We start from the raw sequence: 22,550 nt of genomic DNA, 5'->3' as shown, positions 1-22,550 counted from the left end.
TTTTTCGCAAAGTCCCGGAGCATGCGCAATAGCAGATGAAAATAGGGGAAGTGGGTAGCCGTAGCCTTGAGCCATACAAGTCGTCCAGTGATTCTCACTTACAATGGTCGATTCCCCTACCACCCTTAAAATTTGAATCTGGCCAATCGGCGCGAAGCATAAAATAGTACCAGATTTCATTGCGAACGCCACCATGTAGCGAACTGTGGAACTAACTTGTGTAGTCTGCTTATATTTCTGCTGTGCTTCAGATTGAGTTAGGGTTACGTCAGGCAACGGGTTAATGCGGATATTGGTTTAATTAAGGACGAAAATTCGGTTATTTAATAAAATGAATGTCGTTAAGAGTACGCAGTGTGATTTAACGTACAAGGAAACTACCGATAAGAAAACTCAGGCTGTGTTGAAAGGAAAAGCAAGATCTACCCAAACCAATCCCAATGTTAAAAATCAAACTGCAACAACTTGGATACAACTTTATTACTTTGAACTCTTCCCTATCACAGTTTAAAACTTCGGACAAGTTAATTTTTTCCCTGGAACTTAGAAATACCATTGTATTTAAAAATAAAGACATATTTTAAAATAAGTTATGAATTTAGTACTTACCACTCGATTCCAGCCTCTGCCATTCTGCCTGAGTGCCTCACTGCCTCTAGCAGACGCCTCTAGTCAGTTGGAAGGCGTAGGACAGTACTGTCCACAGAATTACGTCACTCGTGTGTTCATGCGCGTAAAAATCCTATCTCTCTTCACCCCCACGAGGAGGGAAATGGCGCGAAAAATCCGTAAACGGGACGCCTCGCGAAGTTGCCCAAGCTACCCACTTCCCCTATTTTCTTCTGGCAATAGTCACTAATTAAATGAAAAAGTGAGTTTGAAGAAAAAGTAACCCAATAAAATACTCTACGCTAGAAATAATGGTCTAGGCGATTTCTGAACACTTTACTTTTCGAGAAACGTTATTGGTTTTACAAAAAATGTGCACGATTTTGAGAGTCAAAGAAACGAGATCGTACGGGTTGCACCGGCCGGGAATCGAATCCGGACCTCCCGCTTGGAAGGCGAGAATTCTACCAATGAACTACCGATGCTTGCATAGGTCACACTTCGATATGACACACAAAAGAAGCCTAGATTAGTATACATTTAATAAACCGCTCCCCGGCGGGGAATCGAACCCCGGTCTCTCGCGTGACAGGCGAGGATACTCACCACTATACTACCGAGCATGAACGAAAGCTGGTTATCTCAGTTTTTTAAACTAATAGTACTTCTATCCGAATTTTTTTCGCAAAGTCCCGGAGCATGTGCAATAGTCAGTAATTAAATGAAAAAGTGAGTTTGAAGAAAAAGTAACCCTATAAAATACTCTACGCTAGAAATAATGGTCTAGGCGATTTCTGAACACTTTACTTTTCGAGAAACGTTATTGGTTTTACAAAAAATGTGCACGATTTTGAGAGTCAAAGAAACGAGATCGTACGGGTTGCACCGGCCGGGAATCGAACCCGGACCTCCCGCTTGGAAGGCGAGAATTCTACCAATGAACTACCGATGCTTGCATAGGTCACACTTCGATATGACACACAAAAGAAGCCTAGATTAGTATACATTTAATAAACCGCTCCCCGGCGGGGAATCGAACCCCGGTCTCTCGCGTGACAGGCGAGGATACTCACCACTATACTACCGAGCATGAACGAAAGCTGGTTATCTCAGTTTTTTAAACTAATAGTACTTCTATCCGAATTTTTTTCGCAAAGTCCCGGAGCATGTGCAATAGTCAGTAATTAAATGAAAAAGTGATTTTGAAGAAAAAGTAACCCTATAAAATACTCTACGCTAGAAATAATGGTCTAGGCGATTTCTGAACACTTTACTTTTCGAGAAACGTTATTGGTTTTACAAAAAATGTGCACGATTTTGAGAGTCAAAGAAACGAGATCGTACGGCTTGCACCGGCCCGGAATCGAACCAGGACCTCCCGCTTGGAAGGCGAGAATTCTACCATTGAACTACCGATGCTTGCATAGGTCACACTTCGATACGACACACAAAAGAAGCCTAGATTAGTGTACATTTAAAAAACCGCTCCCCGGCGGGGAATCGAACCCCGGTCTCTCGCGTGACAGGCGAGGATACTCACCACTATACTACCGAGGATGAATCAAATTTGGTTATCTCAGTTTTTTAATCTTATAGTACTTCTATCCGAATTTTCTACCATTGAACTACCGATGCTTGCATAGGTCACACTTCGATATGACACACAAAAGAAGCCTAGATTAGTATACATATAATAAACCGCTCCCCGGCGGGGAATCGAACCCCGGTCTCTCGCGTGACAGGCGAGGATACTCACCACTATACTACCGAGCATGAATGAAAGCTGGTTATCTCAGTTTTTTAAACTTATAGTACTTCTATCCGAATTTTTTTCGCAAAGTCCCGGAGCATGTGCAATAGTCAGTAATTAAATGAAAAAGTGAGTTTGAAGAAAAAGTAACCCTATAAAATACTCTACGCTAGAAATAATGGTCTAGGCGATTTCTGAACACTTTACTTTTCGAGAAAGGTTATTGGTTTTACAAAAAATGTGCACGATTTTGAGAGTCAAAGAAACGAGATCGTACGGGTTGCACCGGCCGGGAATCGAACCCGGACCTCCCGCTTGGAAGGCGAGAATTCTACCATTGAACTACCGATGCTTGCATAGGTCACACTTCGATATGACACACAAAAGAAGCCTAGATTAGTATACATATAATAAACCGCTCCCCGGCGGGGAATCGAACCCCGGTCTCTCGCGTGACAGGCGAGGATACTCACCACTATACTACCGAGGATGAATAAAAGTTGGTTATCTCAGTTTTTTAAACTTATAGTACTTCTATCCGAATTTTTTTCGCAAAGTCCCGGAGCATGTGCAATAGTCAGTAATTAAATGAAAAAGTGAGTTTGAAGAAAAAGTAACCCTATAAAATACTCTACGCTAGAAATAATGGTCTAGGCGATTTCTGAACACTTTACTTTTCGAGAAAGGTTATTGGTTTTACAAAAAATGTGCACGATTTTGAGAGTCAAAGAAACGATATCGTACGGGTTGCACCGGCCGGGAATCGAACCCGGACCTCCCGCTTGGAAGGCGAGAATTCTACCATTGAACTACCGATGCTTGCATAGGTCACACTTCGATATGACACACAAAAGAAGCCTAGATTAGTATACATATAATAAACCGCTCCCCGGCGGGGAATCGAACCCCGGTCTCTCGCGTGACAGGCGAGGATACTCACCACTATACTACCGAGGATGAGTAAAAGTTGGTTATCTCAGTTTTTTAAACTTATAGTACTTCTATCCGAATTTTTTTCGCAAAGTCCCGGAGCATGTGCAATAGTCAGTAATTAAATGAAAAAGTGAGTTTGAAGAAAAAGTAACCCAATAAAATACTCTACGCTAGAAATAATGGTCAAGGCGATTTCTGAACCCTTTACTTTTCGAGAAACGTTATTGGTTTTACAAAAAATGTGCACGATTTTGAGAGTCAAAGAAACGAGATCGTACGGGTTGCACCGGCCGGGAATCAAACCCGGACCTCCCGCTTGGAAGGCGAGAATTCTACCATTGAACTACCGATGCTTGCATAGGTCACACTTCGATACGACACACAAAAGAAGCCTAGATTAGTGTACATATAATAAACCGCTCCCCGGCGGGGAATCGAACCCCGGTCTCTCGCGTGACAGGCGAGGATACTCACCACTATACTACCGAACATGAATGAAAGCTGGTTATCTCAGTTTTTTAAACTTATAGTACTTCTATCCGAATTTTTTTCGCAAAGTCCCGGAGCATGTGCAATAGTCAGTTATTAAATGAAAAAGTGAGTTTGAAGAAAAAGTAACCCTATAAAATACTCTACGCTAGAAATAATGGTCTAGGCGATTTCTGAACACTTTACTTTTCGAGAAAGGTTATTGGTTTTACAAAAAATGTGCACGATTTTGAGAGTCAAAGAAACGAGATCGTACGGGTTGCACCGGCCGGGAATCGAACCCGGACCTCCCGCTTGGAAGGCGAGAATTCTACCATTGAACTACCGATGCTTGCATAGGTCACACTTCGATATGACACACAAAAGAAGCCTAGATTAGTATACATATAATAAACCGCTCCCCGGCGGGGAATCGAACCCCGGTCTCTCGCGTGACAGGCGAGGATACTCACCACTATACTACCGAGGATGAATAAAAGTTGGTTATCTCAGTTTTTTAAACTTATAGTACTTCTATCCGAATTTTTTTCGCCAAGTCCCGGAGCATGCGCGATAGTCACTAATTAAATGAAAAAGAGAGTTTGAAGAAAAAGTAACCCAATAAAATACTCTACGCTAGAAATAATGGTCAAGGCGATTTCTGAACCCTTTACTTTTCGAGAAACGTTATTGGTTTTACAAAAAATGTGCACGATTTTGAGAGTCAAAGAAACGAGATCGTACGGGTTGCACCGGCCGGGAATCGAACCCGGACCTCCCGCTTGGAAGGCGAGAATTCTACCATTGAACTACCGATGCTTGCATAGGTCACACTTCGATACGACACACAAAAGAAGCCTAGATTAGTATACATTTAAAAAACCGCTCCCCGGCGGGGAATCGAACCCCGGTCTCTCGCGTGACAGGCGAGGATACTCACCACTATACTACCGAGGATGAATCAAATTTGGTTATCTCAGTTTTTTAATCTTATAGTACTTCTATCCGAATTTTCTACCATTGAACTACCGATGCTTGCATAGGTCACACTTCGATATGACACACAAAAGAAGCCTAGATTAGTATACATATAATAAACCGCTCCCCGGCGGGGAATCGAACCCCGGTCTCTCGCGTGACAGGCGAGGATACTCACCACTATACTACCGAGCATGAATGAAAGCTGGTTATCTCAGTTTTTAAACTTATAGTACTTCTATCCGAATTTTTTTCGCAAAGTCCCGGAGCATGTGCAATAGTCAGTAATTAAATGAAAAAGTGAGTTTGAAGAAAAAGTAACCCTATAAAATACTCTACGCTAGAAATAATGGTCTAGGCGATTTCTGAACACTTTACTTTTCGAGAAACGTTATTGGTTTTACAAAAAATGTGCACGATTTTGAGAGTCAAAGAAACGAGATCGTACGGCTTGCACCGGCCGGGAATCGAACCCGGACCTCCCGCTTGGAAGGCGAGAATTCTACCATTGAACTACCGATGCTTGCATAGGTCACACTTCGATACGACACACAAAAGAAGCCTAGATTAGTGTACATTTAAAAAACCGCTCCCCGGCGGGGAATCGAACCCCGGTCTCTCGCGTGACAGGCGAGGATACTCACCACTATACTACCGAGGATGAATCAAATTTGGTTATCTCAGTTTTTTAATCTTATAGTACTTCTATCCGAATTTTCTACCATTGAACTACCGATGCTTGCATAGGTCACACTTCGATATGACACACAAAAGAAGCCTAGATTAGTATACATATAATAAACCGCTCCCCGGCGGGGAATCGAACCCCGGTCTCTCGCGTGACAGGCGAGGATACTCACCACTATACTACCGAGCATGAATGAAAGCTGGTTATCTCAGTTTTTTAAACTTATAGTACTTCTATCCGAATTTTTTTCGCAAAGTCCCGGAGCATGTGCAATAGTCAGTAATTAAATGAAAAAGTGAGTTTGAAGAAAAAGTAACCCTATAAAATACTCTACGCTAGAAATAATGGTCTAGGCGATTTCTGAACACTTTACTTTTCGAGAAAGGTTATTGGTTTTACAAAAAATGTGCACGATTTTGAGAGTCAAAGAAACGAGATCGTACGGGTTGCACCGGCCGGGAATCGAACCCGGACCTCCCGCTTGGAAGGCGAGAATTCTACCATTGAACTACCGATGCTTGCATAGGTCACACTTCGATATGACACACAAAAGAAGCCTAGATTAGTATACATATAATAAACCGCTCCCCGGCGGGGAATCGAACCCCGGTCTCTCGCGTGACAGGCGAGGATACTCACCACTATACTACCGAGGATGAATAAAAGTTGGTTATCTCAGTTTTTTAAACTTATAGTACTTCTATCCGAATTTTTTTCGCCAAGTCCCGGAGCATGCGCGATAGTCACTAATTAAATGAAAAAGAGAGTTTGAAGAAAAAGTAACCCAATAAAATACTCTACGCTAGAAATAATGGTCAAGGCGATTTCTGAACCCTTTACTTTTCGAGAAACGTTATTGGTTTTACAAAAAATGTGCACGATTTTGAGAGTCAAAGAAACGAGATCGTACGGGTTGCACCGGCCGGGAATCGAACCCGGACCTCCCGCTTGGAAGGCGAGAATTCTACCATTGAACTACCGATGCTTGCATAGGTCACACTTCGATACGACACACAAAAGAAGCCTAGATTAGTATACATTTAAAAAACCGCTCCCCGGCGGGGAATCGAACCCCGGTCTCTCGCGTGACAGGCGAGGATACTCACCACTATACTACCGAGGATGAATCAAATTTGGTTATCTCAGTTTTTTAATCTTATAGTACTTCTATCCGAATTTTCTACCATTGAACTACCGATGCTTGCATAGGTCACACTTCGATATGACACACAAAAGAAGCCTAGATTAGTATACATATAATAAACCGCTCCCCGGCGGGGAATCGAACCCCGGTCTCTCGCGTGACAGGCGAGGATACTCACCACTATACTACCGAGGATGAGTAAAAGTTGGTTATCTCAGTTTTTTAAACTTATAGTACTTCTATCCGAATTTTTTTCGCAAAGTCCCGGAGCATGTGCAATAGTCAGTAATTAAATGAAAAAGTGAGTTTGAAGAAAAAGTAACCCAATAAAATACTCTACGCTAGAAATAATGGTCAAGGCGATTTCTGAACCCTTTACTTTTCGAGAAACGTTATTGGTTTTACAAAAAATGTGCACGATTTTGAGAGTCAAAGAAACGAGATCGTACGGGTTGCACCGGCCGGGAATCAAACCCGGACCTCCCGCTTGGAAGGCGAGAATTCTACCATTGAACTACCGATGCTTGCATAGGTCACACTTCGATACGACACACAAAAGAAGCCTAGATTAGTGTACATATAATAAACCGCTCCCCGGCGGGGAATCGAACCCCGGTCTCTCGCGTGACAGGCGAGGATACTCACCACTATACTACCGAACATGAATGAAAGCTGGTTATCTCAGTTTTTTAAACTTATAGTACTTCTATCCGAATTTTTTTCGCAAAGTCCCGGAGCATGTGCAATAGTCAGTAATTAAATGAAAAAGTGAGTTTGAAGAAAAAGTAACCCTATAAAATACTCTACGCTAGAAATAATGGTCTAGGCGATTTCTGAACACTTTACTTTTCGAGAAAGGTTATTGGTTTTACAAAAAATGTGCACGATTTTGAGAGTCAAAGAAACGAGATCGTACGGGTTGCACCGGCCGGGAATCGAACCCGGACCTCCCGCTTGGAAGGCGAGAATTCTACCATTGAACTACCGATGCTTGCATAGGTCACACTTCGATATGACACACAAAAGAAGCCTAGATTAGTATACATATAATAAACCGCTCCCCGGCGGGGAATCGAACCCCGGTCTCTCGCGTGACAGGCGAGGATACTCACCACTATACTACCGAGGATGAATAAAAGTTGGTTATCTCAGTTTTTTAAACTTATAGTACTTCTATCCGAATTTTTTTCGCCAAGTCCCGGAGCATGCGCGATAGTCACTAATTAAATGAAAAAGTGAGTTTGAAGAAAAAGTAACCCAATAAAATACTCTACGCTAGAAATAATGGTCAAGGCGATTTCTGAACCCTTTACTTTTCGAGAAACGTTATTGGTTTTACAAAATATGTGCACGATTTTGAAAGTCAAAGAAACGAGATCGTACGGGTTGCACCGGCCGGGAATCGAACCCGGACCTCCCGCTTGGAAGGCGAGAATTCTACCATTGAACTACCGATGCTTGCATAGGTCACACTTCGATACGACACACAAAAGAAGCCTAGATTAGTGTACATTTAAAAAACCGCTCCCCGGCGGGGAATCGAACCCCGGTCTCTCGCGTGACAGGCGAGGATACTCACCACTATACTACCGAACATGAATGAAAGCTGGTTATCTCAGTTTTTTAAACTTATAGTACTTCTATCCGAATTTTTTTCGCAAAGTCCCGGAGCATGTGCAATAGTCAGTAATTAAATGAAAAAGTGAGTTTGAAGAAAACGTAACCCTATAAAATACTCTACGCTAGAAATAATGGTCTAGGCGATTTCTGAACACTTTACTTTTCGAGAAAGGTTATTGGTTTTACAAAAAATGTGCACGATTTTGAGAGTCAAAGAAACGATATCGTACGGGTTGCACCGGCCGGGAATCGAACCCGGACCTCCCGCTTGGAAGGCGAGAATTCTACCATATAACTACCGATGCTTGCATAGGTCACACTTCGATATGACACACAAAAGAAGCCTAGATTAGTATACATATAATAAACCGCTCCCCGGCGGGGAATCGAACCCCGGTCTCTCGCGTGACAGGCGAGGATACTCACCACTATACTACCGAGGATGAGTAAAAGTTGGTTATCTCAGTTTTTTAAACTTATAGTACTTCTATCCGAATTTTTTTCGCTAAGTCCCGGAGCATGCGCGATAGTCACTAATTAAATGAAAAAGTGAGTTTTGAAGAAAAAGTAACCCAATAAAATACTCTACGCTAGAAATAATGGTCAAGGCGATTTCTGAACCCTTTACTTTTCGAGAAACTTTATTGGTTTTACAAAAAATGTGCACGATTTTGAGAGTCAAAGAAACGAGATCGTACGGGTTGCACCGGCCGGGAATCGAACCCGGACCTCCCGCTTGGAAGGCGAGAATTCTACCATTGAACTACCGATGCTTGCATAGGTCACACTTCGATATGACACACAAAAGAAGCCTAGATTAGTATACATATAATAAACCGCTCCCCGGCGGGGAATCGAACCCCGGTCTCTCGCGTGACAGGCGAGGATACTCACCACTATACTACCGAGGATGAGTAAAAGTTGGTTATCTCAGTTTTTAAACTTATAGTACTTCTATCCGAATTTTTTTCGCAAAGTCCCGGAGCATGTGCAATAGTCAGTAATTAAATGAAAAAGTGAGTTTGAAGAAAAAGTAACCCTATAAAATACTCTACGCTAGAAATAATGGTCTAGGCGATTTCTGAACACTTTACTTTTCGAGAAACGTTATTGGTTTTACAAAAAATGTGCACGATTTTGAGAGTCAAAGAAACGAGATCGTACGGCTTGCACCGGCCGGGAATCGAACCCGGACCTCCCGCTTGGAAGGCGAGAATTCTACCATTGAACTACCGATGCTTGCATAGGTCACACTTCGATACGACACACAAAAGAAGCCTAGATTAGTGTACATTTAAAAAACCGCTCCCCGGCGGGGAATCGAACCCCGGTCTCTCGCGTGACAGGCGAGGATACTCACCACTATACTACCGAGGATGAATCAAATTTGGTTATCTCAGTTTTTTAATCTTATAGTACTTCTATCCGAATTTTCTACCATTGAACTACCGATGCTTGCATAGGTCACACTTCGATATGACACACAAAAGAAGCCTAGATTAGTATACATATAATAAACCGCTCCCCGGCGGGGAATCGAACCCCGGTCTCTCGCGTGACAGGCGAGGATACTCACCACTATACTACCGAGCATGAATGAAAGCTGGTTATCTCAGTTTTTTAAACTTATAGTACTTCTATCCGAATTTTTTTCGCAAAGTCCCGGAGCATGTGCAATAGTCAGTAATTAAATGAAAAAGTGAGTTTGAAGAAAAAGTAACCCTATAAAATACTCTACGCTAGAAATAATGGTCTAGGCGATTTCTGAACACTTTACTTTTCGAGAAAGGTTATTGGTTTTACAAAAAATGTGCACGATTTTGAGAGTCAAAGAAACGAGATCGTACGGGTTGCACCGGCCGGGAATCGAACCCGGACCTCCCGCTTGGAAGGCGAGAATTCTACCATTGAACTACCGATGCTTGCATAGGTCACACTTCGATATGACACACAAAAGAAGCCTAGATTAGTATACATATAATAAACCGCTCCCCGGCGGGGAATCGAACCCCGGTCTCTCGCGTGACAGGCGAGGATACTCACCACTATACTACCGAGGATGAATAAAAGTTGGTTATCTCAGTTTTTTAAACTTATAGTACTTCTATCCGAATTTTTTTCGCCAAGTCCCGGAGCATGCGCGATAGTCACTAATTAAATGAAAAAGAGAGTTTGAAGAAAAAGTAACCCAATAAAATACTCTACGCTAGAAATAATGGTCAAGGCGATTTCTGAACCCTTTACTTTTCGAGAAACGTTATTGGTTTTACAAAAAATGTGCACGATTTTGAGAGTCAAAGAAACGAGATCGTACGGGTTGCACCGGCCGGGAATCGAACCCGGACCTCCCGCTTGGAAGGCGAGAATTCTACCATTGAACTACCGATGCTTGCATAGGTCACACTTCGATACGACACACAAAAGAAGCCTAGATTAGTATACATTTAAAAAACCGCTCCCCGGCGGGGAATCGAACCCCGGTCTCTCGCGTGACAGGCGAGGATACTCACCACTATACTACCGAGGATGAATCAAATTTGGTTATCTCAGTTTTTTAATCTTATAGTACTTCTATCCGAATTTTCTACCATTGAACTACCGATGCTTGCATAGGTCACACTTCGATATGACACACAAAAGAAGCCTAGATTAGTATACATATAATAAACCGCTCCCCGGCGGGGAATCGAACCCCGGTCTCTCGCGTGACAGGCGAGGATACTCACCACTATACTACCGAGCATGAATGAAAGCTGGTTATCTCAGTTTTTAAACTTATAGTACTTCTATCCGAATTTTTTTCGCAAAGTCCCGGAGCATGTGCAATAATCAGTAATTAAATGAAAAAGTGAGTTTGAAGAAAAAGTAACCCTATAAAATACTCTACGCTAGAAATAATGGTCTAGGCGATTTCTGAACACTTTACTTTTCGAGAAACGTTATTGGTTTTACAAAAAATGTGCACGATTTTGAGAGTCAAAGAAACGAGATCGTACGGCTTGCACCGGCCGGGAATCGAACCCGGACCTCCCGCTTGGAAGGCGAGAATTCTACCATTGAACTACCGATGCTTGCATAGGTCACACTTCGATACGACACACAAAAGAAGCCTAGATTAGTGTACATTTAAAAAACCGCTCCCCGGCGGGGAATCGAACCCCGGTCTCTCGCGTGACAGGCGAGGATACTCACCACTATACTACCGAGGATGAATCAAATTTGGTTATCTCAGTTTTTTAATCTTATAGTACTTCTATCCGAATTTTCTACCATTGAACTACCGATGCTTGCATAGGTCACACTTCGATATGACACACAAAAGAAGCCTAGATTAGTATACATATAATAAACCGCTCCCCGGCGGGGAATCGAACCCCGGTCTCTCGCGTGACAGGCGAGGATACTCACCACTATACTACCGAGCATGAATGAAAGCTGGTTATCTCAGTTTTTAAACTTATAGTACTTCTATCCGAATTTTTTTCGCAAAGTCCCGGAGCATGTGCAATAATCAGTAATTAAATGAAAAAGTGAGTTTGAAGAAAAAGTAACCCTATAAAATACTCTACGCTAGAAATAATGGTCTAGGCGATTTCTGAACACTTTACTTTTCGAGAAACGTTATTGGTTTTACAAAAAATGTGCACGATTTTGAGAGTCAAAGAAACGAGATCGTACGGCTTGCACCGGCCGGGAATCGAACCCGGACCTCCCGCTTGGAAGGCGAGAATTCTACCATTGAACTACCGATGCTTGCATAGGTCACACTTCGATACGACACACAAAAGAAGCCTAGATTAGTGTACATTTAAAAAACCGCTCCCCGGCGGGGAATCGAACCCCGGTCTCTCGCGTGACAGGCGAGGATACTCACCACTATACTACCGAGGATGAATCAAATTTGGTTATCTCAGTTTTTTAATCTTATAGTACTTCTATCCGAATTTTCTACCATTGAACTACCGATGCTTGCATAGGTCACACTTCGATATGACACACAAAAGAAGCCTAGATTAGTATACATATAATAAACCGCTCCCCGGCGGGGAATCGAACCCCGGTCTCTCGCGTGACAGGCGAGGATACTCACCACTATACTACCGAGCATGAATGAAAGCTGGTTATCTCAGTTTTTTAAACTTATAGTACTTCTATCCGAATTTTTTTCGCAAAGTCCCGGAGCATGTGCAATAGTCAGTAATTAAATGAAAAAGTGAGTTTGAAGAAAAAGTAACCCTATAAAATACTCTACGCTAGAAATAATGGTCTAGGCGATTTCTGAACACTTTACTTTTCGAGAAAGGTTATTGGTTTTACAAAAAATGTGCACGATTTTGAGAGTCAAAGAAACGAGATCGTACGGGTTGCACCGGCCGGGAATCGAACCCGGACCTCCCGCTTGGAAGGCGAGAATTCTACCATTGAACTACCGATGCTTGCATAGGTCACACTTCGATATGACACACAAAAGAAGCCTAGATTAGTATACATATAATAAACCGCTCCCCGGCGGGGAATCGAACCCCGGTCTCTCGCGTGACAGGCGAGGATACTCACCACTATACTACCGAACATGAATGAAAGCTGGTTATCTCAGTTTTTTAAACTTATAGTACTTCTATCCGAATTTTTTTCGCAAAGTCCCGGAGCATGTGCAATAGTCAGTAATTAAATGAAAAAGTGAGTTTGAAGAAAAAGTAACCCTATAAAATACTCTACGCTAGAAATAATGGTCTAGGCGATTTCTGAACACTTTACTTTTCGAGAAAGGTTATTGGTTTTACAAAAAATGTGCACGATTTTGAGAGTCAAAGAAACGAGATCGTACGGGTTGCACCGGCCGGGAATCGAACCCGGACCTCCCGCTTGGAAGGCGAGAATTCTACCATTGAACTACCGATGCTTGCATAGGTCACACTTCGATATGACACACAAAAGAAGCCTAGATTAGTATACATATAATAAACCGCTCCCCGGCGGGGAATCGAACCCCGGTCTCTCGCGTGACAGGCGAGGATACTCACCACTATACTACCGAGGATGAATAAAAGTTGGTTATCTCAGTTTTTTAAACTTATAGTACTTCTATCCGAATTTTTTTCGCCAAGTCCCGGAGCATGCGCGATAGTCACTAATTAAATGAAAAAGAGAGTTTGAAGAAAAAGTAACCCAATAAAATACTCTACGCTAGAAATAATGGTCAAGGCGATTTCTGAACCCTTTACTTTTCGAGAAACGTTATTGGTTTTACAAAAAATGTGCACGATTTTGAGAGTCAAAGAAACGAGATCGTACGGGTTGCACCGGCCGGGAATCGAACCCGGACCTCCCGCTTGGAAGGCGAGAATTCTACCATTGAACTACCGATGCTTGCATAGGTCACACTTCGATACGACACACAAAAGAAGCCTAGATTAGTATACATTTAAAAAACCACTCCCCGGCGGGGAATCGAACCCCGGTCTCTCGCGTGACAGGCGAGGATACTCACCACTATACTACCGAACATGAATGAAAGCTGGTTATCTCAGTTTTTTAAACTTATAGTACTTCTATCCGAATTTTTTTCGCAAAGTCCCGGAGCATGTGCAATAGTCAGTAATTAAATGAAAAAGTGAGTTTGAAGAAAAAGTAACCCTATAAAATACTCTACGCTAGAAATAATGGTCTAGGCGATTTCTGAACACTTTACTTTTCGAGAAAGGTTATTGGTTTTACAAAAAATGTGCACGATTTTGAGAGTCAAAGAAACGATATCGTACGGGTTGCACCGGCCGGGAATCGAACCCGGAACTCCCGCTTGGAAGGCGAGAATTCTACCATTGAACTACCGATGCTTGCATAGGTCACACTTCGATATGACACACAAAAGAAGCCTAGATTAGTATACATATAATAAACCGCTCCCCGGCGGGGAATCGAACCCCGGTCTCTCGCGTGACAGGCGAGGATACTCACCACTATACTACCGAGGATGAGTAAAAGTTGGTTATCTCAGTTTTTTAAACTTATAGTACTTCTATCCGAATTTTTTTCGCTAAGTCCCGGAGCATGCGCGATAGTCACTAATTAAATGAAAAAGTGAGTTTGAAGAAAAAGTAACCCAATAAAATACTCTACGCTAGAAATAATGGTCAAGGCGATTTCTGAACCCTTTACTTTTCGAGAAACGTTATTGGTTTTACAAAAAATGTGCACGATTTTGAGAGTCAAAGAAACGAGATCGTACGGGTTGCACCGGCCGGGAATCGAACCCGGACCTCCCGCTTGGAAGGCGAGAATTCTACCATTGAACTACCGATGCTTGCATAGGTCACACTTCGATACGACACACAAAAGAAGCCTAGATTAGTATACATTTAAAAAACCGCTCCCCGGCGGGGAATCGAACCCCGGTCTCTCGCGTGACAGGCGAGGATACTCACCACTATACTACCGAGGATGAATCAAATTTGGTTATCTCAGTTTTTTAATCTTATAGTACTTCTATCCGAATTTTCTACCATTGAACTACCGATGCTTGCATAGGTCACACTTCGATATGACACACAAAAGAAGCCTAGATTAGTATACATATAATAAACCGCTCCCCGGCGGGGAATCGAACCCCGGTCTCTCGCGTGACAGGCGAGGATACTCACCACTATACTACCGAGCATGAATGAAAGCTGGTTATCTCAGTTTTTAAACTTATAGTACTTCTATCCGAATTTTTTTCGCAAAGTCCCGGAGCATGTGCAATAATCAGTAATTAAATGAAAAAGTGAGTTTGAAGAAAAAGTAACCCTATAAAATACTCTACGCTAGAAATAATGGTCTAGGCGATTTCTGAACACTTTACTTTTCGAGAAACGTTATTGGTTTTACAAAAAATGTGCACGATTTTGAGAGTCAAAGAAACGAGATCGTACGGCTTGCACCGGCCGGGAATCGAACCCGGACCTCCCGCTTGGAAGGCGAGAATTCTACCATTGAACTACCGATGCTTGCATAGGTCACACTTCGATACGACACACAAAAGAAGCCTAGATTAGTGTACATTTAAAAAACCGCTCCCCGGCGGGGAATCGAACCCCGGTCTCTCGCGTGACAGGCGAGGATACTCACCACTATACTACCGAGGATGAATCAAATTTGGTTATCTCAGTTTTTTAATCTTATAGTACTTCTATCCGAATTTTCTACCATTGAACTACCGATGCTTGCATAGGTCACACTTCGATATGACACACAAAAGAAGCCTAGATTAGTATACATATAATAAACCGCTCCCCGGCGGGGAATCGAACCCCGGTCTCTCGCGTGACAGGCGAGGATACTCACCACTATACTACCGAGCATGAATGAAAGCTGGTTATCTCAGTTTTTAAACTTATAGTACTTCTATCCGAATTTTTTTCGCAAAGTCCCGGAGCATGTGCAATAATCAGTAATTAAATGAAAAAGTGAGTTTGAAGAAAAAGTAACCCTATAAAATACTCTACGCTAGAAATAATGGTCTAGGCGATTTCTGAACACTTTACTTTTCGCGAAACGTTATTGGTTTTACAAAAAATGTGCACGATTTTGAGAGTCAAAGAAACGAGATCGTACGGCTTGCACCGGCCGGGAATCGAACCCGGACCTCCCGCTTGGAAGGCGAGAATTCTACCATTGAACTACCGATGCTTGCATAGGTCACACTTCGATACGACACACAAAAGAAGCCTAGATTAGTGTACATTTAAAAAACCGCTCCCCGGCGGGGAATCGAACCCCGGTCTCTCGCGTGACAGGCGAGGATACTCACCACTATACTACCGAGGATGAATCAAATTTGGTTATCTCAGTTTTTTAATCTTATAGTACTTCTATCCGAATTTTCTACCATTGAACTACCGATGCTTGCATAGGTCACACTTCGATATGACACACAAAAGAAGCCTAGATTAGTATACATATAATAAACCGCTCCCCGGCGGGGAATCGAACCCCGGTCTCTCGCGTGACAGGCGAGGATACTCACCACTATACTACCGAGCATGAATGAAAGCTGGTTATCTCAGTTTTTTAAACTTATAGTACTTCTATCCGAATTTTTTTCGCAAAGTCCCGGAGCATGTGCAATAGTCAGTAATTAAATGAAAAAGTGAGTTTGAAGAAAAAGTAACCCTATAAAATACTCTACGCTAGAAATAATGGTCTAGGCGATTTCTGAACACTTTACTTTTCGAGAAAGGTTATTGGTTTTACAAAAAATGTGCACGATTTTGAGAGTCAAAGAAACGAGATCGTACGGGTTGCACCGGCCGGGAATCGAACCCGGACCTCCCGCTTGGAAGGCGAGAATTCTACCATTGAACTACCGATGCTTGCATAGGTCACACTTCGATATGACACACAAAAGAAGCCTAGATTAGTATACATATAATAAACCGCTCCCCGGCGGGGAATCGAACCCCGGTCTCTCGCGTGACAGGCGAGGATACTCACCACTATACTACCGAACATGAATGAAAGCTGGTTATCTCAGTTTTTTAAACTTATAGTACTTCTATCCGAATTTTTTTCGCAAAGTCCCGGAGCATGTGCAATAGTCAGTAATTAAATGAAAAAGTGAGTTTGAAGAAAAAGTAACCCTATAAAATACTCTACGCTAGAAATAATGGTCTAGGCGATTTCTGAACACTTTACTTTTCGAGAAAGGTTATTGGTTTTACAAAAAATGTGCACGATTTTGAGAGTCAAAGAAACGAGATCGTACGGGTTGCACCGGCCGGGAATCGAACCCGGACCTCCCGCTTGGAAGGCGAGAATTCTACCATTGAACTACCGATGCTTGCATAGGTCACACTTCGATATGACACACAAAAGAAGCCTAGATTAGTATACATATAATAAACCGCTCCCCGGCGGGGAATCGAACCCCGGTCTCTCGCGTGACAGGCGAGGATACTCACCACTATACTACCGAGGATGAATAAAAGTTGGTTATCTCAGTTTTTTAAACTTATAGTACTTCTATCCGAATTTTTTTCGCCAAGTCCCGGAGCATGCGCGATAGTCACTAATTAAATGAAAAAGAGAGTTTGAAGAAAAAGTAACCCAATAAAATACTCTACGCTAGAAATAATGGTCAAGGCGATTTCTGAACCCTTTACTTTTCGAGAAACGTTATTGGTTTTACAAAAAATGTGCACGATTTTGAGAGTCAAAGAAACGAGATCGTACGGGTTGCACCGGCCGGGAATCGAACCCGGACCTCCCGCTTGGAAGGCGAGAATTCTACCATTGAACTACCGATGCTTGCATAGGTCACACTTCGATACGACACACAAAAGAAGCCTAGATTAGTATACATTTAAAAAACCACTCCCCGGCGGGGAATCGAACCCCGGTCTCTCGCGTGACAGGCGAGGATACTCACCACTATACTACCGAACATGAATGAAAGCTGGTTATCTCAGTTTTTTAAACTTATAGTACTTCTATCCGAATTTTTTTCGCAAAGTCCCGGAGCATGTGCAATAGTCAGTAATTAAATGAAAAAGTGAGTTTGAAGAAAAAGTAACCCTATAAAATACTCTACGCTAGAAATAATGGTCTAGGCGATTTCTGAACACTTTACTTTTCGAGAAAGGTTATTGGTTTTACAAAAAATGTGCACGATTTTGAGAGTCAAAGAAACGATATCGTACGGGTTGCACCGGCCGGGAATCGAACCCGGACCTCCCGCTTGGAAGGCGAGAATTCTACCATTGAACTACCGATGCTTGCATAGGTCACACTTCGATATGACACACAAAAGAAGCCTAGATTAGTATACATATAATAAACCGCTCCCCGGCGGGGAATCGAACCCCGGTCTCTCGCGTGACAGGCGAGGATACTCACCACTATACTACCGAGGATGAGTAAAAGTTGGTTATCTCAGTTTTTTAAACTTATAGTACTTCTATCCGAATTTTTTTCGCTAAGTCCCGGAGCATGCGCGATAGTCACTAATTAAATGAAAAAGTGAGTTTGAAGAAAAAGTAACCCAATAAAATACTCTACGCTAGAAATAATGGTCAAGGCGATTTCTGAACCCTTTACTTTTCGAGAAACGTTATTGGTTTTACAAAAAATGTGCACGATTTTGAGAGTCAAAGAAACGAGATCGTACGGGTTGCACCGGCCGGGAATCGAACCCGGACCTCCCGCTTGGAAGGCGAGAATTCTACCATTGAACTACCGATGCTTGCATAGGTCACACTTCGATACGACACACAAAAGAAGCCTAGATTAGTGTACATTTAAAAAACCGCTCCCCGGCGGGGAATCGAACCCCGGTCTCTCGCGTGACAGGCGAGGATACTCACCACTATACTACCGAACATGAATGAAAGCTGGTTATCTCATTTTTTTAAACTTATAGTACTTCTATCCGAATTTTTTTCGCAAAGTCCCGGAGCATGTGCAATAGTCAGTAATTAAATGAAAAAGTGAGTTTGAAGAAAAAGTAACCCTATAAAATACTCTACGCTAGAAATAATGGTCTAGGCGATTTCTGAACACTTTACTTTTCGAGAAAGGTTATTGGTTTTACAAAAAATGTGCACGATTTTGAGAGTCAAAGAAACGATATCGTACGGGTTGCACCGGCCGGGAATCGAACCCGGACCTCCCGCTTGGAAGGCGAGAATTCTACCATTGAACTACCGATGCTTGCATAGGTCACACTTCGATATGACACACAAAAGAAGCCTAGATTAGTATACATATAATAAACCGCTCCCCGGCGGGGAATCGAACCCCGGTCTCTCGCGTGACAGGCGAGGATACTCACCACTATACTACCGAGGATGAGTAAAAGTTGGTTATCTCAGTTTTTTAAACTTATAGTACTTCTATCCGAATTTTTTTCGCTAAGTCCCGGAGCATGCGCGATAGTCACTAATTAAATGAAAAAGTGAGTTTGAAGAAAAAGTAACCCAATAAAATACTCTACGCTAGAAATAATGGTCAAGGCAATTTCTGAACCCTTTACTTTTCGAGAAACGTTATTGGTTTTACAAAAAATGTGCACGATTTTGAGAGTCAAAGAAACGAGATCGTACGGGTTGCACCGGCCGGGAATCGAACCCGGACCTCCCGCTTGGAAGGCGAGAATTCTACCATTGAACTACCGATGCTTGCATAGGTCACACTTCGATACGACACACAAAAGAAGCCTAGATTAGTGTACATTTAAAAAACCGCTCCCCGGCGGGGAATCGAACCCCGGTCTCTCGCGTGACAGGCGAGGATACTCACCACTATACTACCGAACATGAATGAAAGCTGGTTATCTCAGTTTTTTAAACTTATAGTACTTCTATCCGAATTTTTTTCGCAAAGTCCCGGAGCATGTGCAATAGTCAGTAATTAAATGAAAAAGTGAGTTTGAAGAAAAAGTAACCCTATAAAATACTCTACGCTAGAAATAATGGTCTAGGCGATTTCTGAACACTTTACTTTTCGAGAAAGGTTATTGGTTTTACAAAAAATGTGCACGATTTTGAGAGTCAAAGAAACGATATCGTACGGGTTGCACCGGCCGGGAATCGAACCCGGACCTCCCGCTTGGAAGGCGAGAATTCTACCATTGAACTACCGATGCTTGCATAGGTCACACTTCGATATGACACACAAAAGAAGCCTAGATTAGTATACATATAATAAACCGCTCCCCGGCGGGGAATCGAACCCCGGTCTCTCGCGTGACAGGCGAGGATACTCACCACTATACTACCGAGGATGAGTAAAAGTTGGTTATCTCAGTTTTTTAAACTTATAGTACTTCTATCCGAATTTTTTTCGCTAAGTCCCGGAGCATGCGCGATAGTCACTAATTAAATGAAAAAGTGAGTTTGAAGAAAAAGTAACCCAATAAAATACTCTACGCTAGAAATAATGGTCAAGGCAATTTCTGAACCCTTTACTTTTCGAGAAACGTTATTGGTTTTACAAAAAATGTGCACGATTTTGAGAGTCAAAGAAACGAGATCGTACGGGTTGCACCGGCCGGGAATCGAACCCGGACCTCCCGCTTGGAAGGCGAGAATTCTACCATTGAACTACCGATGCTTGCATAGGTCACACTTCGATACGACACACAAAAGAAGCCTAGATTAGTGTACATTTAAAAAACCGCTCCCCGGCGGGGAATCGAACCCCGGTCTCTCGCGTGACAGGCGAGGATACTCACCACTATACTACCGAACATGAATGAAAGCTGGTTATCTCAGTTTTTTAAACTTATAGTACTTCTATCCGAATTTTTTTCGCAAAGTCCCGGAGCATGTGCAATAGTCAGTAATTAAATGAAAAAGTGAGTTTGAAGAAAAAGTAACCCTATAAAATACTCTACGCTAGAAATAATGGTCTAGGCGATTTCTGAACACTTTACTTTTCGAGAAAGGTTATTGGTTTTACAAAAAATGTGCACGATTTTGAGAGTCAAAGAAACGAGATCGTACGGGTTGCACCGGCCGGGAATCGAACCCGGACCTCCCGCTTGGAAGGCGAGAATTCTACCATTGAACTACCGATGCTTGCATAGGTCACACTTCGATATGACACACAAAAGAAGCCTAGATTAGTATACATATAATAAACCGCTCCCCGGCGGGGAATCGAACCCCGGTCTCTCGCGTGACGGGCGAGGATACTCACCACTATACTACCGAGGATGAATAAAAGTTGGTTATCTCAGTTTTTTAAACTTATAGTACTTCTATCCGAATTTTTTTCGCCAAGTCCCGGAGCATGCGCGATAGTCACTAATTAAATGAAAAAGAGAGTTTGAAGAAAAAGTAACCCAATAAAATACTCTACGCTAGAAATAATGGTCAAGGCGATTTCTGAACCCTTTACTTTTCGAGAAACGTTATTGGTTTTACAAAAAATGTGCACGATTTTGAGAGTCAAAGAAACGAGATCGTACGGGTTGCACCGGCCGGGAATCGAACCCGGACCTCCCGCTTGGAAGGCGAGAATTCTACCATTGAACTACCGATGCTTGCATAGGTCACACTTCGATACGACACACAAAAGAAGCCTAGATTAGTATACATTTAAAAAACCGCTCCCCGGCGGGGAATCGAACCCCGGTCTCTCGCGTGACAGGCGAGGATACTCACCACTATACTACCGAACATGAATGAAAGCTGGTTATCTCAGTTTTTTAAACTTATAGTACTTCTATCCGAATTTTCTACCATTGAACTACCGATGCTTGCATAGGTCACACTTCGATATGACACACAAAAGAAGCCTAGATTAGTATACATATAATAAACCGCTCCCCGGCGGGGAATCGAACCCCGGTCTCTCGCGTGACAGGCGAGGATACTCACCACTATACTACCGAGGATGAGTAAAAGTTGGTTATCTCAGTTTTTTAAACTTATAGTACTTCTATCCGAATTTTTTTCGCTAAGTCCCGGAGCATGCGCGATAGTCACTAATTAAATGAAAAAGTGAGTTTGAAGAAAAAGTAACCCAATAAAATACTCTACGCTAGAAATAATGGTCAAGGCGATTTCTGAACCCTTTACTTTTCGAGAAACGTTATTGGTTTTACAAAAAATGTGCACGATTTTGAGAGTCAAAGAAACGAGATCGTACGGGTTGCACCGGCCGGGAATCGAACCCGGACCTCCCGCTTGGAAGGGGAGAATTCTACCATTGAACTACCGATGCTTGCATAGGTCACACTTCGATACGACACACAAAAGAAGCCTAGATTAGTGTACATTTAAAAAACCGCTCCCCGGCGGGGAATCGAACCCCGGTCTCTCGCGTGACAGGCGAGGATACTCACCACTATACTACCGAACATGAATGAAAGCTGGTTATCTCAGTTTTTTAAACTTATAGTACTTCTATCCGAATTTTTTTCGCAAAGTCCCGGAGCATGTGCAATAGTCAGTAATTAAATGAAAAAGTGAGTTTGAAGAAAAAGTAACCCTATAAAATACTCTACGCTAGAAATAATGGTCTAGGCGATTTCTGAACACTTTACTTTTCGAGAAAGGTTATTGGTTTTACAAAAAATGTGCACGATTTTGAGAGTCAAAGAAACGATATCGTACGGGTTGCACCGGCCGGGAATCGAACCCGGACCTCCCGCTTGGAAGGCGAGAATTCTACCATTGAACTACCGATGCTTGCATAGGTCACACTTCGATATGACACACAAAAGAAGCCTAGATTAGTATACATATAATAAACCGCTCCCCGGCGGGGAATCGAACCCCGGTCTCTCGCGTGACAGGCGAGGATACTCACCACTATACTACCGAACATGAATGAAAGCTGGTTATCTCAGTTTTTTAAACTTATAGTACTTCTATCCG

The 22,550-nt window shown here is 42.5% G+C and overlaps 94 non-coding genes across 94 annotated transcripts; all 94 read right to left on the bottom strand.

The window, feature by feature from the left end:
• Positions 1-1,023: 1,023 nt before the first annotated feature.
• TRNAG-UCC (transfer RNA glycine (anticodon UCC)) lies at positions 1,024-1,094 on the bottom strand. Its single transcript has one exon. It is a non-coding gene; the product is annotated as a tRNA-Gly (tRNA).
• Positions 1,095-1,160: 66 nt separating this feature from the next.
• TRNAD-GUC (transfer RNA aspartic acid (anticodon GUC)) lies at positions 1,161-1,232 on the bottom strand. Its single transcript has one exon. It is a non-coding gene; the product is annotated as a tRNA-Asp (tRNA).
• Positions 1,233-1,490: 258 nt separating this feature from the next.
• On the bottom strand, positions 1,491-1,561 carry TRNAG-UCC (transfer RNA glycine (anticodon UCC)). Its single transcript has one exon. It is a non-coding gene; the product is annotated as a tRNA-Gly (tRNA).
• A 66-nt stretch (positions 1,562-1,627) lies between these two features.
• On the bottom strand, positions 1,628-1,699 carry TRNAD-GUC (transfer RNA aspartic acid (anticodon GUC)). The gene has a single exon. It is a non-coding gene; the product is annotated as a tRNA-Asp (tRNA).
• A 258-nt stretch (positions 1,700-1,957) lies between these two features.
• On the bottom strand, positions 1,958-2,028 carry TRNAG-UCC (transfer RNA glycine (anticodon UCC)). The gene has a single exon. It is a non-coding gene; the product is annotated as a tRNA-Gly (tRNA).
• A 66-nt stretch (positions 2,029-2,094) lies between these two features.
• TRNAD-GUC (transfer RNA aspartic acid (anticodon GUC)) lies at positions 2,095-2,166 on the bottom strand. The gene has a single exon. It is a non-coding gene; the product is annotated as a tRNA-Asp (tRNA).
• Positions 2,167-2,310: 144 nt separating this feature from the next.
• TRNAD-GUC (transfer RNA aspartic acid (anticodon GUC)) lies at positions 2,311-2,382 on the bottom strand. The gene has a single exon. It is a non-coding gene; the product is annotated as a tRNA-Asp (tRNA).
• Positions 2,383-2,640: 258 nt separating this feature from the next.
• TRNAG-UCC (transfer RNA glycine (anticodon UCC)) lies at positions 2,641-2,711 on the bottom strand. Its single transcript has one exon. It is a non-coding gene; the product is annotated as a tRNA-Gly (tRNA).
• A 66-nt stretch (positions 2,712-2,777) lies between these two features.
• Positions 2,778-2,849, bottom strand: TRNAD-GUC (transfer RNA aspartic acid (anticodon GUC)). Its single transcript has one exon. It is a non-coding gene; the product is annotated as a tRNA-Asp (tRNA).
• A 258-nt stretch (positions 2,850-3,107) lies between these two features.
• Positions 3,108-3,178, bottom strand: TRNAG-UCC (transfer RNA glycine (anticodon UCC)). The gene has a single exon. It is a non-coding gene; the product is annotated as a tRNA-Gly (tRNA).
• A 66-nt stretch (positions 3,179-3,244) lies between these two features.
• TRNAD-GUC (transfer RNA aspartic acid (anticodon GUC)) lies at positions 3,245-3,316 on the bottom strand. Its single transcript has one exon. It is a non-coding gene; the product is annotated as a tRNA-Asp (tRNA).
• Positions 3,317-3,574: 258 nt separating this feature from the next.
• Positions 3,575-3,645, bottom strand: TRNAG-UCC (transfer RNA glycine (anticodon UCC)). The gene has a single exon. It is a non-coding gene; the product is annotated as a tRNA-Gly (tRNA).
• A 66-nt stretch (positions 3,646-3,711) lies between these two features.
• On the bottom strand, positions 3,712-3,783 carry TRNAD-GUC (transfer RNA aspartic acid (anticodon GUC)). Its single transcript has one exon. It is a non-coding gene; the product is annotated as a tRNA-Asp (tRNA).
• Positions 3,784-4,041: 258 nt separating this feature from the next.
• TRNAG-UCC (transfer RNA glycine (anticodon UCC)) lies at positions 4,042-4,112 on the bottom strand. The gene has a single exon. It is a non-coding gene; the product is annotated as a tRNA-Gly (tRNA).
• A 66-nt stretch (positions 4,113-4,178) lies between these two features.
• Positions 4,179-4,250, bottom strand: TRNAD-GUC (transfer RNA aspartic acid (anticodon GUC)). The gene has a single exon. It is a non-coding gene; the product is annotated as a tRNA-Asp (tRNA).
• Positions 4,251-4,508: 258 nt separating this feature from the next.
• TRNAG-UCC (transfer RNA glycine (anticodon UCC)) lies at positions 4,509-4,579 on the bottom strand. Its single transcript has one exon. It is a non-coding gene; the product is annotated as a tRNA-Gly (tRNA).
• Positions 4,580-4,645: 66 nt separating this feature from the next.
• On the bottom strand, positions 4,646-4,717 carry TRNAD-GUC (transfer RNA aspartic acid (anticodon GUC)). The gene has a single exon. It is a non-coding gene; the product is annotated as a tRNA-Asp (tRNA).
• Positions 4,718-4,861: 144 nt separating this feature from the next.
• TRNAD-GUC (transfer RNA aspartic acid (anticodon GUC)) lies at positions 4,862-4,933 on the bottom strand. Its single transcript has one exon. It is a non-coding gene; the product is annotated as a tRNA-Asp (tRNA).
• A 257-nt stretch (positions 4,934-5,190) lies between these two features.
• Positions 5,191-5,261, bottom strand: TRNAG-UCC (transfer RNA glycine (anticodon UCC)). Its single transcript has one exon. It is a non-coding gene; the product is annotated as a tRNA-Gly (tRNA).
• A 66-nt stretch (positions 5,262-5,327) lies between these two features.
• Positions 5,328-5,399, bottom strand: TRNAD-GUC (transfer RNA aspartic acid (anticodon GUC)). The gene has a single exon. It is a non-coding gene; the product is annotated as a tRNA-Asp (tRNA).
• A 144-nt stretch (positions 5,400-5,543) lies between these two features.
• On the bottom strand, positions 5,544-5,615 carry TRNAD-GUC (transfer RNA aspartic acid (anticodon GUC)). The gene has a single exon. It is a non-coding gene; the product is annotated as a tRNA-Asp (tRNA).
• Positions 5,616-5,873: 258 nt separating this feature from the next.
• Positions 5,874-5,944, bottom strand: TRNAG-UCC (transfer RNA glycine (anticodon UCC)). Its single transcript has one exon. It is a non-coding gene; the product is annotated as a tRNA-Gly (tRNA).
• Positions 5,945-6,010: 66 nt separating this feature from the next.
• On the bottom strand, positions 6,011-6,082 carry TRNAD-GUC (transfer RNA aspartic acid (anticodon GUC)). The gene has a single exon. It is a non-coding gene; the product is annotated as a tRNA-Asp (tRNA).
• Positions 6,083-6,340: 258 nt separating this feature from the next.
• Positions 6,341-6,411, bottom strand: TRNAG-UCC (transfer RNA glycine (anticodon UCC)). Its single transcript has one exon. It is a non-coding gene; the product is annotated as a tRNA-Gly (tRNA).
• Positions 6,412-6,477: 66 nt separating this feature from the next.
• Positions 6,478-6,549, bottom strand: TRNAD-GUC (transfer RNA aspartic acid (anticodon GUC)). The gene has a single exon. It is a non-coding gene; the product is annotated as a tRNA-Asp (tRNA).
• A 144-nt stretch (positions 6,550-6,693) lies between these two features.
• On the bottom strand, positions 6,694-6,765 carry TRNAD-GUC (transfer RNA aspartic acid (anticodon GUC)). The gene has a single exon. It is a non-coding gene; the product is annotated as a tRNA-Asp (tRNA).
• Positions 6,766-7,023: 258 nt separating this feature from the next.
• On the bottom strand, positions 7,024-7,094 carry TRNAG-UCC (transfer RNA glycine (anticodon UCC)). The gene has a single exon. It is a non-coding gene; the product is annotated as a tRNA-Gly (tRNA).
• A 66-nt stretch (positions 7,095-7,160) lies between these two features.
• Positions 7,161-7,232, bottom strand: TRNAD-GUC (transfer RNA aspartic acid (anticodon GUC)). The gene has a single exon. It is a non-coding gene; the product is annotated as a tRNA-Asp (tRNA).
• Positions 7,233-7,490: 258 nt separating this feature from the next.
• Positions 7,491-7,561, bottom strand: TRNAG-UCC (transfer RNA glycine (anticodon UCC)). Its single transcript has one exon. It is a non-coding gene; the product is annotated as a tRNA-Gly (tRNA).
• Positions 7,562-7,627: 66 nt separating this feature from the next.
• TRNAD-GUC (transfer RNA aspartic acid (anticodon GUC)) lies at positions 7,628-7,699 on the bottom strand. The gene has a single exon. It is a non-coding gene; the product is annotated as a tRNA-Asp (tRNA).
• Positions 7,700-7,957: 258 nt separating this feature from the next.
• TRNAG-UCC (transfer RNA glycine (anticodon UCC)) lies at positions 7,958-8,028 on the bottom strand. Its single transcript has one exon. It is a non-coding gene; the product is annotated as a tRNA-Gly (tRNA).
• A 66-nt stretch (positions 8,029-8,094) lies between these two features.
• TRNAD-GUC (transfer RNA aspartic acid (anticodon GUC)) lies at positions 8,095-8,166 on the bottom strand. The gene has a single exon. It is a non-coding gene; the product is annotated as a tRNA-Asp (tRNA).
• Positions 8,167-8,424: 258 nt separating this feature from the next.
• On the bottom strand, positions 8,425-8,495 carry TRNAG-UCC (transfer RNA glycine (anticodon UCC)). The gene has a single exon. It is a non-coding gene; the product is annotated as a tRNA-Gly (tRNA).
• A 66-nt stretch (positions 8,496-8,561) lies between these two features.
• On the bottom strand, positions 8,562-8,633 carry TRNAD-GUC (transfer RNA aspartic acid (anticodon GUC)). Its single transcript has one exon. It is a non-coding gene; the product is annotated as a tRNA-Asp (tRNA).
• Positions 8,634-8,892: 259 nt separating this feature from the next.
• On the bottom strand, positions 8,893-8,963 carry TRNAG-UCC (transfer RNA glycine (anticodon UCC)). Its single transcript has one exon. It is a non-coding gene; the product is annotated as a tRNA-Gly (tRNA).
• A 66-nt stretch (positions 8,964-9,029) lies between these two features.
• TRNAD-GUC (transfer RNA aspartic acid (anticodon GUC)) lies at positions 9,030-9,101 on the bottom strand. Its single transcript has one exon. It is a non-coding gene; the product is annotated as a tRNA-Asp (tRNA).
• Positions 9,102-9,358: 257 nt separating this feature from the next.
• TRNAG-UCC (transfer RNA glycine (anticodon UCC)) lies at positions 9,359-9,429 on the bottom strand. Its single transcript has one exon. It is a non-coding gene; the product is annotated as a tRNA-Gly (tRNA).
• Positions 9,430-9,495: 66 nt separating this feature from the next.
• TRNAD-GUC (transfer RNA aspartic acid (anticodon GUC)) lies at positions 9,496-9,567 on the bottom strand. Its single transcript has one exon. It is a non-coding gene; the product is annotated as a tRNA-Asp (tRNA).
• A 144-nt stretch (positions 9,568-9,711) lies between these two features.
• Positions 9,712-9,783, bottom strand: TRNAD-GUC (transfer RNA aspartic acid (anticodon GUC)). Its single transcript has one exon. It is a non-coding gene; the product is annotated as a tRNA-Asp (tRNA).
• Positions 9,784-10,041: 258 nt separating this feature from the next.
• On the bottom strand, positions 10,042-10,112 carry TRNAG-UCC (transfer RNA glycine (anticodon UCC)). The gene has a single exon. It is a non-coding gene; the product is annotated as a tRNA-Gly (tRNA).
• Positions 10,113-10,178: 66 nt separating this feature from the next.
• On the bottom strand, positions 10,179-10,250 carry TRNAD-GUC (transfer RNA aspartic acid (anticodon GUC)). Its single transcript has one exon. It is a non-coding gene; the product is annotated as a tRNA-Asp (tRNA).
• Positions 10,251-10,508: 258 nt separating this feature from the next.
• Positions 10,509-10,579, bottom strand: TRNAG-UCC (transfer RNA glycine (anticodon UCC)). Its single transcript has one exon. It is a non-coding gene; the product is annotated as a tRNA-Gly (tRNA).
• Positions 10,580-10,645: 66 nt separating this feature from the next.
• TRNAD-GUC (transfer RNA aspartic acid (anticodon GUC)) lies at positions 10,646-10,717 on the bottom strand. The gene has a single exon. It is a non-coding gene; the product is annotated as a tRNA-Asp (tRNA).
• Positions 10,718-10,861: 144 nt separating this feature from the next.
• On the bottom strand, positions 10,862-10,933 carry TRNAD-GUC (transfer RNA aspartic acid (anticodon GUC)). The gene has a single exon. It is a non-coding gene; the product is annotated as a tRNA-Asp (tRNA).
• Positions 10,934-11,190: 257 nt separating this feature from the next.
• Positions 11,191-11,261, bottom strand: TRNAG-UCC (transfer RNA glycine (anticodon UCC)). Its single transcript has one exon. It is a non-coding gene; the product is annotated as a tRNA-Gly (tRNA).
• A 66-nt stretch (positions 11,262-11,327) lies between these two features.
• On the bottom strand, positions 11,328-11,399 carry TRNAD-GUC (transfer RNA aspartic acid (anticodon GUC)). Its single transcript has one exon. It is a non-coding gene; the product is annotated as a tRNA-Asp (tRNA).
• Positions 11,400-11,543: 144 nt separating this feature from the next.
• Positions 11,544-11,615, bottom strand: TRNAD-GUC (transfer RNA aspartic acid (anticodon GUC)). Its single transcript has one exon. It is a non-coding gene; the product is annotated as a tRNA-Asp (tRNA).
• A 257-nt stretch (positions 11,616-11,872) lies between these two features.
• TRNAG-UCC (transfer RNA glycine (anticodon UCC)) lies at positions 11,873-11,943 on the bottom strand. Its single transcript has one exon. It is a non-coding gene; the product is annotated as a tRNA-Gly (tRNA).
• A 66-nt stretch (positions 11,944-12,009) lies between these two features.
• Positions 12,010-12,081, bottom strand: TRNAD-GUC (transfer RNA aspartic acid (anticodon GUC)). Its single transcript has one exon. It is a non-coding gene; the product is annotated as a tRNA-Asp (tRNA).
• Positions 12,082-12,225: 144 nt separating this feature from the next.
• Positions 12,226-12,297, bottom strand: TRNAD-GUC (transfer RNA aspartic acid (anticodon GUC)). The gene has a single exon. It is a non-coding gene; the product is annotated as a tRNA-Asp (tRNA).
• Positions 12,298-12,555: 258 nt separating this feature from the next.
• On the bottom strand, positions 12,556-12,626 carry TRNAG-UCC (transfer RNA glycine (anticodon UCC)). Its single transcript has one exon. It is a non-coding gene; the product is annotated as a tRNA-Gly (tRNA).
• Positions 12,627-12,692: 66 nt separating this feature from the next.
• TRNAD-GUC (transfer RNA aspartic acid (anticodon GUC)) lies at positions 12,693-12,764 on the bottom strand. Its single transcript has one exon. It is a non-coding gene; the product is annotated as a tRNA-Asp (tRNA).
• A 258-nt stretch (positions 12,765-13,022) lies between these two features.
• Positions 13,023-13,093, bottom strand: TRNAG-UCC (transfer RNA glycine (anticodon UCC)). The gene has a single exon. It is a non-coding gene; the product is annotated as a tRNA-Gly (tRNA).
• Positions 13,094-13,159: 66 nt separating this feature from the next.
• On the bottom strand, positions 13,160-13,231 carry TRNAD-GUC (transfer RNA aspartic acid (anticodon GUC)). The gene has a single exon. It is a non-coding gene; the product is annotated as a tRNA-Asp (tRNA).
• Positions 13,232-13,489: 258 nt separating this feature from the next.
• TRNAG-UCC (transfer RNA glycine (anticodon UCC)) lies at positions 13,490-13,560 on the bottom strand. The gene has a single exon. It is a non-coding gene; the product is annotated as a tRNA-Gly (tRNA).
• Positions 13,561-13,626: 66 nt separating this feature from the next.
• On the bottom strand, positions 13,627-13,698 carry TRNAD-GUC (transfer RNA aspartic acid (anticodon GUC)). The gene has a single exon. It is a non-coding gene; the product is annotated as a tRNA-Asp (tRNA).
• Positions 13,699-13,956: 258 nt separating this feature from the next.
• On the bottom strand, positions 13,957-14,027 carry TRNAG-UCC (transfer RNA glycine (anticodon UCC)). The gene has a single exon. It is a non-coding gene; the product is annotated as a tRNA-Gly (tRNA).
• Positions 14,028-14,093: 66 nt separating this feature from the next.
• On the bottom strand, positions 14,094-14,165 carry TRNAD-GUC (transfer RNA aspartic acid (anticodon GUC)). The gene has a single exon. It is a non-coding gene; the product is annotated as a tRNA-Asp (tRNA).
• A 258-nt stretch (positions 14,166-14,423) lies between these two features.
• Positions 14,424-14,494, bottom strand: TRNAG-UCC (transfer RNA glycine (anticodon UCC)). Its single transcript has one exon. It is a non-coding gene; the product is annotated as a tRNA-Gly (tRNA).
• A 66-nt stretch (positions 14,495-14,560) lies between these two features.
• Positions 14,561-14,632, bottom strand: TRNAD-GUC (transfer RNA aspartic acid (anticodon GUC)). Its single transcript has one exon. It is a non-coding gene; the product is annotated as a tRNA-Asp (tRNA).
• A 144-nt stretch (positions 14,633-14,776) lies between these two features.
• On the bottom strand, positions 14,777-14,848 carry TRNAD-GUC (transfer RNA aspartic acid (anticodon GUC)). The gene has a single exon. It is a non-coding gene; the product is annotated as a tRNA-Asp (tRNA).
• A 257-nt stretch (positions 14,849-15,105) lies between these two features.
• Positions 15,106-15,176, bottom strand: TRNAG-UCC (transfer RNA glycine (anticodon UCC)). Its single transcript has one exon. It is a non-coding gene; the product is annotated as a tRNA-Gly (tRNA).
• Positions 15,177-15,242: 66 nt separating this feature from the next.
• TRNAD-GUC (transfer RNA aspartic acid (anticodon GUC)) lies at positions 15,243-15,314 on the bottom strand. The gene has a single exon. It is a non-coding gene; the product is annotated as a tRNA-Asp (tRNA).
• Positions 15,315-15,458: 144 nt separating this feature from the next.
• TRNAD-GUC (transfer RNA aspartic acid (anticodon GUC)) lies at positions 15,459-15,530 on the bottom strand. Its single transcript has one exon. It is a non-coding gene; the product is annotated as a tRNA-Asp (tRNA).
• A 257-nt stretch (positions 15,531-15,787) lies between these two features.
• On the bottom strand, positions 15,788-15,858 carry TRNAG-UCC (transfer RNA glycine (anticodon UCC)). Its single transcript has one exon. It is a non-coding gene; the product is annotated as a tRNA-Gly (tRNA).
• Positions 15,859-15,924: 66 nt separating this feature from the next.
• On the bottom strand, positions 15,925-15,996 carry TRNAD-GUC (transfer RNA aspartic acid (anticodon GUC)). Its single transcript has one exon. It is a non-coding gene; the product is annotated as a tRNA-Asp (tRNA).
• A 144-nt stretch (positions 15,997-16,140) lies between these two features.
• On the bottom strand, positions 16,141-16,212 carry TRNAD-GUC (transfer RNA aspartic acid (anticodon GUC)). The gene has a single exon. It is a non-coding gene; the product is annotated as a tRNA-Asp (tRNA).
• A 258-nt stretch (positions 16,213-16,470) lies between these two features.
• On the bottom strand, positions 16,471-16,541 carry TRNAG-UCC (transfer RNA glycine (anticodon UCC)). The gene has a single exon. It is a non-coding gene; the product is annotated as a tRNA-Gly (tRNA).
• A 66-nt stretch (positions 16,542-16,607) lies between these two features.
• Positions 16,608-16,679, bottom strand: TRNAD-GUC (transfer RNA aspartic acid (anticodon GUC)). The gene has a single exon. It is a non-coding gene; the product is annotated as a tRNA-Asp (tRNA).
• A 258-nt stretch (positions 16,680-16,937) lies between these two features.
• TRNAG-UCC (transfer RNA glycine (anticodon UCC)) lies at positions 16,938-17,008 on the bottom strand. Its single transcript has one exon. It is a non-coding gene; the product is annotated as a tRNA-Gly (tRNA).
• Positions 17,009-17,074: 66 nt separating this feature from the next.
• On the bottom strand, positions 17,075-17,146 carry TRNAD-GUC (transfer RNA aspartic acid (anticodon GUC)). The gene has a single exon. It is a non-coding gene; the product is annotated as a tRNA-Asp (tRNA).
• Positions 17,147-17,404: 258 nt separating this feature from the next.
• On the bottom strand, positions 17,405-17,475 carry TRNAG-UCC (transfer RNA glycine (anticodon UCC)). The gene has a single exon. It is a non-coding gene; the product is annotated as a tRNA-Gly (tRNA).
• A 66-nt stretch (positions 17,476-17,541) lies between these two features.
• On the bottom strand, positions 17,542-17,613 carry TRNAD-GUC (transfer RNA aspartic acid (anticodon GUC)). Its single transcript has one exon. It is a non-coding gene; the product is annotated as a tRNA-Asp (tRNA).
• A 258-nt stretch (positions 17,614-17,871) lies between these two features.
• Positions 17,872-17,942, bottom strand: TRNAG-UCC (transfer RNA glycine (anticodon UCC)). Its single transcript has one exon. It is a non-coding gene; the product is annotated as a tRNA-Gly (tRNA).
• Positions 17,943-18,008: 66 nt separating this feature from the next.
• On the bottom strand, positions 18,009-18,080 carry TRNAD-GUC (transfer RNA aspartic acid (anticodon GUC)). The gene has a single exon. It is a non-coding gene; the product is annotated as a tRNA-Asp (tRNA).
• A 258-nt stretch (positions 18,081-18,338) lies between these two features.
• Positions 18,339-18,409, bottom strand: TRNAG-UCC (transfer RNA glycine (anticodon UCC)). The gene has a single exon. It is a non-coding gene; the product is annotated as a tRNA-Gly (tRNA).
• Positions 18,410-18,475: 66 nt separating this feature from the next.
• TRNAD-GUC (transfer RNA aspartic acid (anticodon GUC)) lies at positions 18,476-18,547 on the bottom strand. The gene has a single exon. It is a non-coding gene; the product is annotated as a tRNA-Asp (tRNA).
• A 258-nt stretch (positions 18,548-18,805) lies between these two features.
• On the bottom strand, positions 18,806-18,876 carry TRNAG-UCC (transfer RNA glycine (anticodon UCC)). Its single transcript has one exon. It is a non-coding gene; the product is annotated as a tRNA-Gly (tRNA).
• Positions 18,877-18,942: 66 nt separating this feature from the next.
• Positions 18,943-19,014, bottom strand: TRNAD-GUC (transfer RNA aspartic acid (anticodon GUC)). Its single transcript has one exon. It is a non-coding gene; the product is annotated as a tRNA-Asp (tRNA).
• A 258-nt stretch (positions 19,015-19,272) lies between these two features.
• On the bottom strand, positions 19,273-19,343 carry TRNAG-UCC (transfer RNA glycine (anticodon UCC)). The gene has a single exon. It is a non-coding gene; the product is annotated as a tRNA-Gly (tRNA).
• Positions 19,344-19,409: 66 nt separating this feature from the next.
• On the bottom strand, positions 19,410-19,481 carry TRNAD-GUC (transfer RNA aspartic acid (anticodon GUC)). Its single transcript has one exon. It is a non-coding gene; the product is annotated as a tRNA-Asp (tRNA).
• Positions 19,482-19,739: 258 nt separating this feature from the next.
• On the bottom strand, positions 19,740-19,810 carry TRNAG-UCC (transfer RNA glycine (anticodon UCC)). The gene has a single exon. It is a non-coding gene; the product is annotated as a tRNA-Gly (tRNA).
• A 66-nt stretch (positions 19,811-19,876) lies between these two features.
• TRNAD-GUC (transfer RNA aspartic acid (anticodon GUC)) lies at positions 19,877-19,948 on the bottom strand. Its single transcript has one exon. It is a non-coding gene; the product is annotated as a tRNA-Asp (tRNA).
• A 258-nt stretch (positions 19,949-20,206) lies between these two features.
• TRNAG-UCC (transfer RNA glycine (anticodon UCC)) lies at positions 20,207-20,277 on the bottom strand. Its single transcript has one exon. It is a non-coding gene; the product is annotated as a tRNA-Gly (tRNA).
• A 66-nt stretch (positions 20,278-20,343) lies between these two features.
• TRNAD-GUC (transfer RNA aspartic acid (anticodon GUC)) lies at positions 20,344-20,415 on the bottom strand. The gene has a single exon. It is a non-coding gene; the product is annotated as a tRNA-Asp (tRNA).
• Positions 20,416-20,673: 258 nt separating this feature from the next.
• TRNAG-UCC (transfer RNA glycine (anticodon UCC)) lies at positions 20,674-20,744 on the bottom strand. The gene has a single exon. It is a non-coding gene; the product is annotated as a tRNA-Gly (tRNA).
• Positions 20,745-20,810: 66 nt separating this feature from the next.
• Positions 20,811-20,882, bottom strand: TRNAD-GUC (transfer RNA aspartic acid (anticodon GUC)). Its single transcript has one exon. It is a non-coding gene; the product is annotated as a tRNA-Asp (tRNA).
• A 258-nt stretch (positions 20,883-21,140) lies between these two features.
• Positions 21,141-21,211, bottom strand: TRNAG-UCC (transfer RNA glycine (anticodon UCC)). The gene has a single exon. It is a non-coding gene; the product is annotated as a tRNA-Gly (tRNA).
• A 66-nt stretch (positions 21,212-21,277) lies between these two features.
• TRNAD-GUC (transfer RNA aspartic acid (anticodon GUC)) lies at positions 21,278-21,349 on the bottom strand. Its single transcript has one exon. It is a non-coding gene; the product is annotated as a tRNA-Asp (tRNA).
• Positions 21,350-21,493: 144 nt separating this feature from the next.
• On the bottom strand, positions 21,494-21,565 carry TRNAD-GUC (transfer RNA aspartic acid (anticodon GUC)). Its single transcript has one exon. It is a non-coding gene; the product is annotated as a tRNA-Asp (tRNA).
• Positions 21,566-21,823: 258 nt separating this feature from the next.
• Positions 21,824-21,894, bottom strand: TRNAG-UCC (transfer RNA glycine (anticodon UCC)). The gene has a single exon. It is a non-coding gene; the product is annotated as a tRNA-Gly (tRNA).
• A 66-nt stretch (positions 21,895-21,960) lies between these two features.
• On the bottom strand, positions 21,961-22,032 carry TRNAD-GUC (transfer RNA aspartic acid (anticodon GUC)). Its single transcript has one exon. It is a non-coding gene; the product is annotated as a tRNA-Asp (tRNA).
• Positions 22,033-22,290: 258 nt separating this feature from the next.
• On the bottom strand, positions 22,291-22,361 carry TRNAG-UCC (transfer RNA glycine (anticodon UCC)). Its single transcript has one exon. It is a non-coding gene; the product is annotated as a tRNA-Gly (tRNA).
• A 66-nt stretch (positions 22,362-22,427) lies between these two features.
• TRNAD-GUC (transfer RNA aspartic acid (anticodon GUC)) lies at positions 22,428-22,499 on the bottom strand. The gene has a single exon. It is a non-coding gene; the product is annotated as a tRNA-Asp (tRNA).
• Between the last annotated feature and the right edge of the window lie 51 nt (positions 22,500-22,550).

Source organism: Phalangium opilio, unplaced genomic scaffold (genome assembly GCF_054372755.1).
Source record: "Phalangium opilio isolate 3A_F unplaced genomic scaffold, DU_Popi_V2 ptg000352l_1, whole genome shotgun sequence".
In the NCBI taxonomy this organism is placed as follows: domain Eukaryota; kingdom Metazoa; phylum Arthropoda; class Arachnida; order Opiliones; family Phalangiidae; genus Phalangium; species Phalangium opilio.
Note: the sequence above shows the minus strand (reverse complement) of the source record. Positions and strands in the feature narration are given on the sequence as shown.